Source organism: Myxocyprinus asiaticus, chromosome 45 (assembly GCF_019703515.2).
Source record: "Myxocyprinus asiaticus isolate MX2 ecotype Aquarium Trade chromosome 45, UBuf_Myxa_2, whole genome shotgun sequence".
Taxonomy (NCBI): Eukaryota; Metazoa; Chordata; class Actinopteri; order Cypriniformes; family Catostomidae; genus Myxocyprinus; species Myxocyprinus asiaticus.
The window spans coordinates 26,713,468-26,726,805 of NC_059388.1; positions in this window are offsets into that span (position 1 = coordinate 26,713,468).

The window sequence follows — 13,338 nt, forward strand, 5'->3', positions numbered from 1 at the left end:
ACGATTGGGAGTCAAAGGCGCATGTCTTCACCTCATGGGAGGGGAAAGGCGCTATACGCAAGTGGTACACCTGGCCAACTGTCCTGGAACTTACCTGTTCAGACCTGACAACACACGGGATGAAACCAGCTCAACCCAGAGATTATAGAACCTCGCAAAGGTGTTGGGTGTCGCCCAGCCCGCTGCTCTGCAGATGTCTGCCAAAGAGGTGCCACTGGTCAGGGCCCTGGAGGCCGCTACACTCCTAGTAGTGTTGGCTCATATCTCCACGGGGGGCGGCACGTCCTGAGCATGATATGCCATCACGATGGCGTCAATGACCCACTGGGCAATCCTCTGTTTGGAGACAGCGCTTCCTTTCTGCTGTCCACCAAAGCAGACAAAGAGCTGCTCGGAACTTCTAAAGCTCTGCATGCTATCCAAATGGATGCATAAAGCATGCACCGGACACAACAACGCCAAAGCTGGGTCTCCTTCCTCCTGGGGCAGGGCTTGCAGGTTCACCACCTGATCCCTAAATGGGGTCGTGGGAACCTTGGGCACTCAGGATCCGGTTGGGATCTCAGGATCACGTGAGAGTAGCCCGGACCGAACTCCAGGCACGTTTCGCTGACAGAGAATGCCTGCAGGTCTCCTACCCTCTTGATGGAAGTGAGCGCATTCAGGAGGGCAGTCTTCAAAGAGAGTGCCTTAAGCTCAGCTGACTCCAGGGGCTCGAAGGGGGCTCCCCGTAGACCCCGAAGGACTACAGAGAGGTCCCATGAGGGGATGAGATGCGGTCTGGAGGGATTCAACCTCCTAGCGCCTCTCAGGAACCTGATGATCAGGTTGTGCTTCCCTAAGGACTTACCGTCCACTGTGTCGTGGTGTGCCGCTATAGCGGCTACATACACCTTCAAGGTGGAGGGGGACGGCCACCCCTCCAGCCTCTCCTACAGGAAGGAAAGCACCAATCTGACTGCGCATCTCTGGGGGTCTTCGCGTCAAGAAGAACACCACTTAGTGAACAGACGTCACTTCAAAGCATACAGGTGCCTCGTAGAGGGAGCCCTAGCCTGAGTGATCATGTCTAACACCGCAGGTGGTAGGCCATTTAGGTCTTCCGCGTCCCATCCAAGGGCCAGACGTGGAGATTCCAGAGGTCTGGTCGCAGGTGCCAGATGGTGCCCCGTCCCTGAGAAAGAAGGTCCTTCCTCAGGGGAATTCGCTGGGGGGGTGGGGGAGGGGGCTGTCGCATGGAACGTGATGTCTGAGAACCAAGTCTGGGTGGGCCAGTAGGGTGCTACAAGAATGACCTGCTCCTCGTCTTCACTGACCTTGCACAGGGTCTGTGCAAGTAGGCTTACTGGGACAAATACGTATTTGCATAGTCCAGGTGGCCAGCTGTGTGCCAGCGCATCTATACCGAGGGGTGCCTCGGTCAGGGCGTACCAAAGCGGGCAGTGTGAAGATTCCCGAGAAGCAAACAGGTCTACCTGTGCTCGACCGAATCGACTCCAGATCAGCTGGACTACCTGAGGGTGGAGTCTCCACTCTCCCCTGAGCATAACCTGTCATGACAGCACGTCCGCTGCTGTGTTGAGGTCACCTGGGATGAGTGGCTCGTAGCGACTTGAGGCGCTGCTGACTCCAGAGGAGGAGACTCCTCTGTGACATGCGACGGGAGCATAGATCGCCTTGATGGTTGATGTACGCTACCGTCGCCATGTTGTCCGTCCGGATCAACATGTGCTTGCCCTGGATCAACGGCCAGAACCTCTGAAGGGTGAGAAGTACTGCCAACAACTTGAGGCAGTTGATGTGCCAATGCAGCCACGGGCCAGTCCAGGAGCCGGCGGCTGTGTGCCCATTGCATATGGCACCCAGACCATCTTGGAGGCGTCTGTCATAACCATGAAGCGCCTGGAGACCTGCTCTTGGGGAATGCCTGCCCATAGAAATGCTAGGTCGTTCCAAGGGCTGAAGAGGCAGTGACAGATTGGCGTGACGACCACACGATGTGTTCCACAGCGCCATGCCCTTCTCGGAACTCGAGTCTGAAGCCAGTGCTGAAGCGGTCTCATATGCATCAACCCGAGCAGTGTGGCAACCGCAGAGGATGCCATATGCCCCAGGAGCCTCTGAAAAAGTTTCAGTGGAACCGTTGTCTTTTGTCTGAATGCCTTCAGACAGTTCAGCACCGACTGTGCCAGCCCGCCATCATCGAGACTGAGTCTAACTCCAAGCCGAGAAAAGAGATGCTCTGAACCGGGGAGAGCTTGCTCTTTTCCCAGTTGACCCGAAGCCCTAGATGGCTGAGTTGGGCATACGGTGAAAAATGAAACAAAAGATTCTCCTCCCGGCCCTCCACCGGGGGATGGAGTAGTCTGTCTACCAGCTCCGGAGAAGCAGATCTCCTCGTCCCTGGGTCGCCCGTCTCAGGGGTGCTTTGAAGCCTTCCCAGGGTTCTTGGCGGCTGGCCGTGAGACGGGTGGCGTCTGCTTCCTGCGGTGGGCTCCACGCCAGGGCCGGGACACGGGGGCGGGCTGCGGCGGAGCCGGTGCTGTTGCTGCTGGAGGACGCCCTTGGCGACGTGCAGACGGGGTGCGGGGTCTTGAGCCGTGCTGGGGCAGGATGTGTTGAATGGCCTCCATCTGCTGCTTCACCGGCGAGAACTGCTGGGCAATGTCGCCGAATAGGCCAACCTGGGAGATTGGGGCGTCAAGGAACCGTGCCTTGTCAGCCTCTTTCATCTCGACCAAGCTGAGCCAAAGATGGCACTCCTGGACCACCAGGGTGGACATCGCCTGCCCAAGAGACCACGCCATGACGAGCACAGTTCCTGCATCAATCCCGGGTCAGAACTACCCTCGTGCAGCTCTTTTAGCACCTTGGCTTGGTGAACTTGCAGGAGAGCCATGGCGTGCAGGGCAGAGGCGGCTTGTCCAGTGGCACCGTAGGCCTTAGCCATCAGGCACGGTCCGTGGGGGTTTACCCGGCGGAGGTGCTCCTATTGAGGTCCCCAAATCGCCCCCAGTTCTAACCGGCATGGTCTCAAACCCGTAGGTAGAAGGACCAAGGCGGGGAGCTGCTGGGGTGACTTGCTTTCTTACGAATGCAAGCTGCGACCGCAACGTTGCCATGGTCATGTTCTCGCAATGAGGACAAGACCCATCCACGAACAATGTCTCCACGTGGGCAGCGCCCAGACACGTAAGACAGCAATCGTGGCTGTCAGAAACGGAGAGATAACGACCGCAACCAGGAATAACACACAAACAGAAAGCATCTTTAAAAAGACGTTCCGTGTGTGCCGCTCTTTTAGAATGAAAATATACTCTTTTTTAGAATATACTCTTTTTGTTATTCTGCCGAAGCGCCCAGGGGCGTTCTCTGCACTCCACGGGTGCAGAGGGGGAGAAGCCGCTGAAATGCGCCATAAAATCCAGCAGATGTGCTGAATGAACTCGCAGATGAAATTCAGCTTGAATGAATAGAACCGCTCGGCTCCGAATTGAAAATCTGAATGAGTGGTTGCATACCAGCTCCTTTTATACCCGTATGTCCGGGGGAGTGGCATGCAAATTCCACTCGCCAATTCCCACTGGCCTTTTTTCAAAGATCAGAGGTGTTTAGGGCTCCCAAGTGTGACCCCTAGTGTCACTACATCAACACAACGTCGAGTGAGTGACAGATAGGGAACTGAGATTTTTCTCAAATTACGCATTACTGCGTACTTTGGAAAACGAAAAGTCAGAACAGTCTGAAGGTCTGTGCCAAGTTTAGTGGCTTTAGCCTAAAAGGAGAAGTTACAATTAATAATTTTGGAAAAACCCTAAGCCAAGTCTATAGAATAACAGTATGCTGGCTTTGTCAAGTCAACATAAATATTCTTATTTTCCCTGCATAATGTTGCAGTTACAGCATCTACTAGTAGGGTATTTTGGTGGAAAAAGAAAACGAAAAAGAAGGAAAGAGAAAGTGTAAGAGAGGGAGAAAAAATGAGTTGGAGCGTATTCCTACATAAAGTGCCGTCAACAGAGAAGCCCCTCTTTATGTCTCACAGTCAATCATGCCCATGTCTGCTGTGAGATTGTGATGGTGAAGACAGTAATATGCGCTGCATGTTGCAGAAAAACATGAAAGGTATTTTACCCCTTCATCTGAAGTGTGCAAATGAAAACATCTTCAAAAGCTGAAAATGTTTAAATCTGATGGGCAGTCAAATTCCACACGCGTACTGTCTGATGAAAATGTACTGTTTACCGTTTTCACATCTATTCCTAGTTCAATTGTTGCCTTTGCTTTTTGCAGGCACATGAATAGGAATGGGTTTTGATTTGATGATATAAAATGTCTTGCAGGCCTGTCTAATACTCTACAGCAAAAGAGGCTACTGTATATTTCTTGAACTGTAACTAAATCCATGCTATTCACAGCATACACCAGGGGTCGGCAAGGTGAGGTAATCATTGGCACGCAAACGTTAAGAGCATTAATATTAAATGTATTGATTTTATTCGGTGGTTTATTTTGGGAATGTTGAATTCCTTAGCATTTGCATGCCACACTACCTCTTACAATAATCCTCCCTTATTGTCACGCAATCCGTTTTATATAGTTATGAGCTGTATGGAAGCCAAACGCTCCAAATGAGCAATGTACCATAGATAAACAATATTTTAAATAATTAAAAATTGCTTTTCATAAAAAAAAAAAATAAAAAAAAAAAACAACAATTGCAGACCCCTGGCATACACTAACAAAAAATAATTGTACTACCAAGGTGTTTTGGACATTGTTTCATTTAAAAATGTACAATGGTAGTACCATGGTATACTTTAAAGTTCTTTGGGGTTCTCTGTAAATACCAATCCGATCATAACAATAGTACAAGATGGCGGAATTTTTAGAGCACGGATTGGCTCATACAAAAACGTACGACTTCAACTCCCATAGAGAAAAATAAACAAACCAACAATAATATAATTGTTAAAATAATATGCATGATTTTTTTCTAAGTTTAACCCCTAAATCTAACCATAAAATGTGACCACTTACCCAACCCTTAAATATAACCATGATTTTAAGAGGAAAAGAGTTTTTGTTTACCACAGAATAAAGAAAACAGGGTTTGGAATGAGACAAAAGAAGGTTATTATAGATCATTGACATACACTATATTGCCAAAAGTATTCGCTCACCCATCCAAATAATTGAATTCAGGTGTTCCAATCACTTCCATGGCCACAGGTGTATAAAATGAAGCACCTAGGCATGCAGACTTCTTCTACAAACATTTGTGAAAGAATGGGCCGCTCTCAGGAGCTCAGTGAATTCCAGCGTGGTACTGTGATAGGATGCCACCTGTGCAACAAGTCCAGTCGTGAAATTTCCTCGCTACTAAATATTCCACAGTCAACTGTCAGTGGTATTATAACAAAGTGGAAGCGATTGGGAATGACAGCAACTCCAAGGCCACGTAAAATGACAGAGTGGGGTTCAGCGGATGCTGAGGCACATTGTGCGCAGAGGTCGCCAACTTTCTGCAGAGTCAATCGCTACAGACCTCCAAAGTTCATGTGGCCTTCAGATTAGCTCAAGAACAGTGCGTAGAGAGCTTCATGGAATGGGTTTCCATGGCCGAGCAGCTGCATCCAAGCCATACATCACCAAGTGCAATGCAAAGCGTCGGATGCAGTGGTGTAAAGCATGCCACCACTGGACTCTAGAGCAGTGGAGACACGTTCTCTGGAGTGACGAATCACATTAAATAGATGTCTGCTGTCAGGGATGTTTTTGTAAGGGTGTTCTTGAAACATTTGGGTAATTTCACCCCATGCTTCCTGTAGCACTTGCCATAGATGTGGGCACTTGTTGGGCGCTTCTCACGCACCTTACAGTCTAGGTTTATTCCAAATCTGACTTTGAATAACTCTTTTATTGCCTATTTTTTTATATTTCAGCCTATGCAACTTCATATTTGTTTGGGAACTTGCTGTTGACTTGATGTTGGAGTGATGACTGAGCTCATTTCCCCTCACGGTCATCAATATTCTGCATGGCTCACATAAAGGCCCACATAAAAAAGTGCCGGCTTTGTTCTGCTGAGAAAGCGGCGTGTCTAGTGACATCACTACCGAATGCTGGGACTGGATTTGAAGTCCCTCAGCGCTCCATTGGCTTGCGGCTTGCTGCTGCATCGTGTTTCAAAGCCTGTGCGTCTTTGTGACTTGAACTCCAGTGGCAAGTCATAGATCTAATGCTCATCATTGCATCAGTAGCATAGAATGTTTCTGAGTAGAAAAGTAGAAAAAGTAGGCCAAGTACTTTAAAATGTGGGGTTTTGTAAGATTTGGAGCTGTGTATCAGCACTTGGCACAGTTATTGCTAGTAATGGAGAAACTACTTTGAAACTGTAACTTGTCAGGGTACAAAACTGCAGTCATGCTAGTCATTTGAAATGCTATTTAGCTTTGCTAAATTATAAAACAAAAACTAGCTAACTGTGAATCAACTTAAGCGAGGCAATATATTTAAAAAATATATAACTACACTCACTGAGCTTTATTAGCAACACCTGTACACCTACTTATGCGATTATCTAATCAGCCAATTGTGTGGCAGCAGTGAAATTCATAAAATCATGCAGATATGGGTCATGTTCACATCAGCCAACAGAATGGGGAAAACATTTTATCTCAGTGATTTTGACCGTGGTATGATTGTTGGTGCCAGACAGGCTGGTTTGAGTATTTCTGTAACTGCTGATCACCTGGGATTTTCACGCACAACAGTCTCTAGAGTTTACTCAGAACGGTGCCAAAAAACAAAAAACAAAAAAAAAAAAACAAGTGAGCGGCAGTTCTGCGGATGGAAATGCCTTTTTGATGAGAGAGGTTAATGGAGGATTCAAAAAAAAGGCTACAGTAACTCCGATAACCACTCTGTACAATTGTAGTGAGCAGAATAGCATCTCAGAATGCACAACATATCAAACCTTGAGGTGGTTCGGCTTCAACAGAAGACCACGTCGGGCACTTTATGAGGACCATAATGTTCCTAATAAAATGCTTGGTTAGTGTGTCATATATAATATATAATTTAATCCATCCAGGATTCATCTGGCACAAAAACAATAAGGTTTTTTGAGTGAAAGCACTCTAGGTTGAGAGCATTAACCTTACTTTTAGTTAGTTACTCCCCAACACTGGTATTTGTTTTCTGAGAAGTGCATAATTGTGATTCATTTTAGTTGCCGATAGATGTAATGTGGTTTGTACTCATTTGTGAAAATGAACCCTGTGGTGATAACTTTAGTTTTTGTGACTGTGAGAGTCAGAACAAACAGGATCCAAAAACAGCAGTTTGTGACAATGTCTCCCTAGGGCTTTGGCTTTGGCTTCAGAGACGGCCATATTTCTGATTGATTTCCCTCATTAGCTGCACTGAAACACTCTCACGCACTCCGGTTGCCCAGCATGTCTCACTTCTATCCTGTTAACCTATGCTAAAGGTTGTGTGGAGACACGTCTTCTATCTCTGTGGCTAACTGTGAGATGGCATATATTAAAATGCTTCTGCCAAGGCTAGAAGGCTACAGGTTTGCAGTCAGCTCAGGTCTGAAATTAATGATGGTGCTGTAAAGCACCAGTCCATGGGATCCATGTCTGATGAACTGGGCCTGCTCTGGTTCTCACTTATGGCCTGAAAGGCTTCAGAGAGATCTAGACAGGTCTCGTTATCAACAATGTTCTTCCAAAGGAAAAGTGCAAGTAGACAACAAGCTTCTCTTTCAGTGTAATTAAGACTGGCAAATGGCAGAGAATACACACTTGCAGTATCAAACCAGCATTATGATTGTAAATGAAAATGAAAACAAAATAGTAATTTTAGTATTTTTGTTAACTTTCTTACAAAAAAAAATAAATAAAAAAAAAAAAAAAAAAATACAATAATTGGGAAAAAATGTTAACTTAACGATAAATTCCAAAACTAATACTCAAAGAACTAAAAAATAAAAATGACCACAAGGTTTTTAGTTTCAGTTTTTGATAAAAAGCATAAAAGCATTTGAAACTTTTAAAACCTTCCTTCATTAAACATATTTGATCAGAAAATGAAAGGCAGTACCAAGGGAGTACTACTATAATGTATAAATTCTTTAAAACTTATATATATATATATACATACACACTGATGAGCCAAAACATTATGACCACCTGCCTAATATGCTGTTGGTCCTCCGTGTGCCACCAAAGAAGCATGGACTCAACAAGACCCCTGAAGGTATCCTGTGGTATCTGGCACCAAAACATTAGCAGCAGATCCTTCAAGTCCTGCAAGTTGCGAGGTGGAGCCACCGTGAATCAGACTTGTTGGTCTAGCACATCCCATAGATGTTCAATCGGATTGAGATCTGAGGAATATGAAGGCCAGGGCAACACCTTGAACTCTTCATCATGTTCCTCAGACAATTCCAGAACAATGTGTGCAATGTGGCAGGGCGCTTTATCCTGCTGAAAGAGGCCACTGCCATCAGGGAATACCAATGCCATGAAGTGGTGTACCTGGTCTGCAACGATGTTTAGGTTGTTGGCACATGTCAAATTGACAACCACATGAATGACCGGACCCAGGGCTTCCCAGCAGAACATTGCCCAGAGGCTTGCCGTCTTCCCAAAGTGCATCCTCAGGTAAACGGGACAAACATACACGGCCGTCCATGTGATGCAAAAGAAAACAGGACTCATCGGACCAGGTGACCTTATTCCACTGCTCCAAGATCCAGTTCTGACACTCGCGTGCCCATTGTAGGCATTTCAACAGGTGGACAGGGGTCATCATGGGCACTCTGACAGGTCTGCGGCTACGCAGCCCCATACGCATCAGGGTGCAATGCACTGTGTGTTTTGACACATTCCTCCCATAACCATTATTCAAATTTTCTGTGACTTGTGCCACAGTAGACCTTCTATCGATTCGGATCAAACGGGATATCCTTCGTTGTCCTCGTGCAACGATGACCTTGGGCGCCCAACACCCTGTTGCCGGTTGTTGGTTTGTCCCTCCTTGGAACACTGTCGGTAGGTACTCACCACTGCTGACTGGGAGCACCCCACAAGTCTTGCCATTTCAGAGATGCTCTTACCCAGTCGTCTGGCCATACACTGCAAAAAATTATTTTCAAGACAAGTATTTTTGTCTTGTTTTCCAGTAAAAATATCGAAACATTCTTAAAACATGATCTATTTATTTGACAAGCAAACTGGCATAAGATTTTGGCAAAGTCTTGTTTTGAGAGAAATCTATTCACATTTAGTGAGATTTATGCTTAAAACAAGAAAAAACTGTTTGCCAGTAGGGTAAGAAAAATAAACTTAATTCAAAGGGAAAACAAGTATATTTTGCTTACCCCATTGGCAGATTTCTTTTTTCTTGTTTTAAGTCTAAAGTTCACTCAATTTTGTCAGATTTATCTTAAAACAAGACTTAATATCTTATCCCATTTTGCTTGACAAGTAAATAAATCACATTTTAAGACTGTTTAGATAATATTAACAAATATACTTGTCTTGAAAATTATTTTTTGCAGTGTAAAAATGTGGCCCTTGTCAAAGTCGCTCAGGTCTTTACTCCTGCCATTTCTCCTGCATTAAAACACGTTGACTAGGAGAGCTGATTGTTTGCTTACCATCTAATCTACCCATACCTTGACATGTGGCCTTGTTCATGATCAACGTTATTTGCTTCACCTGTGAGTGGTCATAATGTTTTGGCTCATCAGTGTATATATACAGACATATTGTTCGTATGTTAATATATATATATATATATATATATATATATATATATATATATATATATATATATATATATATATATATATATATATATTTCACATTGCAGTAATAAGAATTTGGGGGTAAAATGGGCATGACTGTCATGGAAATAATGTCACAGTGTAAAAAATCTTAATAACCCTAAAAACATGCTTTATTTTCTGTATGTAAAATATAATTTGTTATTTTATCTTCTGATTTTGGGGTGAAATAGGACCAGGACATTTTTTTCCTCACAGGTTTCATCTGAATCGCCCATTTGCTCTTGATTGGTTATTTCATCTAATAACCCATTTTGAAGATGTCATTTAATTGTGAATGAGTGTTTTAAGGGTATTCAGCAACTTTTCACATGATTAAGTGTCAATATTGATTACACATTATTTTCTCTGCGTCTTTCAGATGAACATAGAACAATGAAAAAACGACTGGAAAACACTGTTTTGCAATAGTAAATGAGCCAGTGCCTTAGATTGCTGTTCCTTGTAACCAGTTAGAGCTCTGCTAACTACTGTACCAGCAAGCCTCATCTGAATTGCAAAATAACCTTAATAGATAATTAATGTTAAATGCAATTATTGTCAATGTGAAATTGCAGAACATTTTGTAGTGATCTGCTGTAATTTGAGGGATTCATTTTATCTGGGATGAATGGAAGCATCTTGAAAGGCAGTGAGAGACTGGGAGAGAGAAGAGAAATGGAGAAATCAACAGAAAGGACAATTAACATGAAATAGTTTTTTTTCTGCAGCACAGGCAATTGTTATTGTGGTTCTCAAGGAAGCGTGTAATGAACTGAGGGAATATGGCATTTCTAATCTTCTTGGTGTGCCACAAGGCGATAGACTGTATGGAATGCATGCAAACTTAATGCACAAGTTTTAAACATTTAAGGAATGACATGAAAGGCAGCTCTGATGTTGTCACACCTAAAGGGGTCATATCATGAGGAATAAAATTTAGCTTGATCTTTTCACATAAAAGAGCTTGATGTACTATAAAACATACTGTAATTTTCAGAACTCAAAACGTCAACTCAAAAGTAATTTTTTTGAAAACAAGCTGCAAAACCTTTGACGTTAGACAATGGTGAACACCTTAACACCAATGATGCCTATTGAGTGATCAGAAACCTGGCCTGTCCAGTTACTGTAAGGTTATAAGGAGAAAGCCAATTAGATTATTCCTAAACACCAGAAGAACTAACAATTTATGTAGGAGTAAACTGTGAGAAATTCTGTCAAACATTGTGCTGTGTGTAGCATCTGCCACTCTTAATATCCATTTGAAGGATCCCAGCATTAGGATAGAATGTCTTAAAGCAATTTTCCAATACAAGTTAAGCTCAGTCGATAGCATCTGTTGCACAATTTTGATTACTACACTAAATATTTTAGACCTGTCTCTTGTTAATTAAAAATATGGTTATTTCAGTCTTTGGATAGCCAATATCAAAGAAGCTGACCAAATTACTTTGATTCGGGGCCCCATGTGACTAACTAGCAACAAGTTCAGCATCAGCCAGTAATGATAAAAGGCTCCGTATTGCCAAAATTGTTGCCACTGTTTTACTCTGTTGGCCATTTTCATTGGTGTTGCCTGGCAACACTTCCTTAAAGCTGGCTTGTGTATCGTCAGTTTAAAAAAAGGGAATATTGTGGATATTTGCTGTGTACACATTTTCAAATCACAGGGGCCCTATCTAAACTCTCTTAATGTGCAGTTACCATAATGCTGTACTAGACCGTATTGGGCTAAATTTTGCTGTCTCCATTTAGTTGTGTTTGCTCCAAGCGTTTGTAGATTATGGCTCTTTATAAAGAAACTTGGAAAGAAGATGCTTGCATAACTTTGAAAAGGGCCATGACCCTTTTTGTGTAGGATCTGTTCTGGTGCACAGGTGTCGGCTGGACGTTCGAGGAACCTCTTTTATTGCCAGTTTGTTTGTGTGCGCTTACATGGGTGTGAATAGCTCATTAGTCCATCCATTGATTTGGCTTCTCAGCTGCCTTTGTGAAATTCTTTTTTGTGAAGACATGGGCTGAAAGACAAAGCAATCAATCAATGATCAGGAAAGCAATGATCAGACTGCCAAGTAGCAATTAGACTGCCAAGTGGCTAAAAGACTCCCTAAGGAATCAGATATTGTTCTCGTTTTCACTTTAGTCATCTTCTCTTAGATTGGGGTGAGAGTGTTAATGAGACGGAATAAGTCTAACTTTGTAGATATTTGTTTTTGGCATTCTGTATTAGGGCAGTGTTCTTTAGCATTTTACGGTGCATCCAAATAACTGTTGTGTTTTTGATGACTACTTAACTGCCAGTGAATAGTTTATTAACCTTGTCTTAATGTTAAATGTAGAGTACCTTTGTGAAAGCACAGTGTAGTGTGTCTCTCTCTCTCTCTCTCTCACACACTTACTGCCAGAGATAGATGAAAAGTGAGGAGAGAGTGATGGTTATGGACATGGATATACAGATTTTGAAGTAGCAGACTGAACAGAGTGATATAGACAAATGCATCTGGAGGCTGCAGCTCTCTGATGGGGGAAAAATATATATATTCTGACATTTTGTCTTCTTTTCAGGAAATGCATTCACTGTGGTCACAACTCAGCTGTGAATACTGCCTGGTTTAATGCAGGATTATCATAAAAGGAAAAACTTGCATGGACAGAAACTGTATTTTGTATAAAATATATCACGTTGTGTAATATTTGTTGTTTATATTTCAGATTCTTCACCTTTGAGGGATTACAGAAAACTAGTTAGCACAGATAAACTGATTGTTTCTTTTATTTATTTAGTATTTTAATGGAGGTTGAGGCGCAGCCGTATTTGGCAGTCCAAATTGCATCAAAGTGAGTTAACAGTGCTTAGAGTGAGCTATAAAGCATAAAAGTGATATAAAGAACACCAGTTCCAACTCAACCTCACAGAAACAGAACTTCTTGTTGTTCCAGCATGCCCAGCAATACAACATGACTTCACCATTCAGCTAGCCTCATCAACGATTACACCATCCTGGACAGCCAGAAATTTGGGGGTAGTGTTCGATGATCTGTTGAACTTCACGGACCACATCGCAAAGACAGCACAATTATGCAGATTGTCACTGTATAACATTAGGGAGATCAGTGAGTATGCTACACAACTTCTTCAAGCACTTGTCATATCTAGACTGGACTACTGCAATGCTCTTCTGGCAGGATTTCCTGCATGTACAGTTAAACCTCTGCAATTGATCCAGAATGCGGCAGTGAGTTTGGTTTTCAAGTACCCCAGAGATCTCATGTCACGCCTCAAACTGGCTGCCAATGGTTGCTCGCGTCAAGTTCAAGGCATTGGTGCTCGCTTACAAAACAGCCACTGGTTCCGTGCCCTGCTATCTACACTTACTACTTACTAAGTCAATGTGCCCTCCAGAAGCTTGCAATCAGCGGGTGAACGACACCTCGTGGAGGTACAAAATCGCTTTCTCTGACTTTCAGTTCCACTGTTCCTCACAAATGTAACG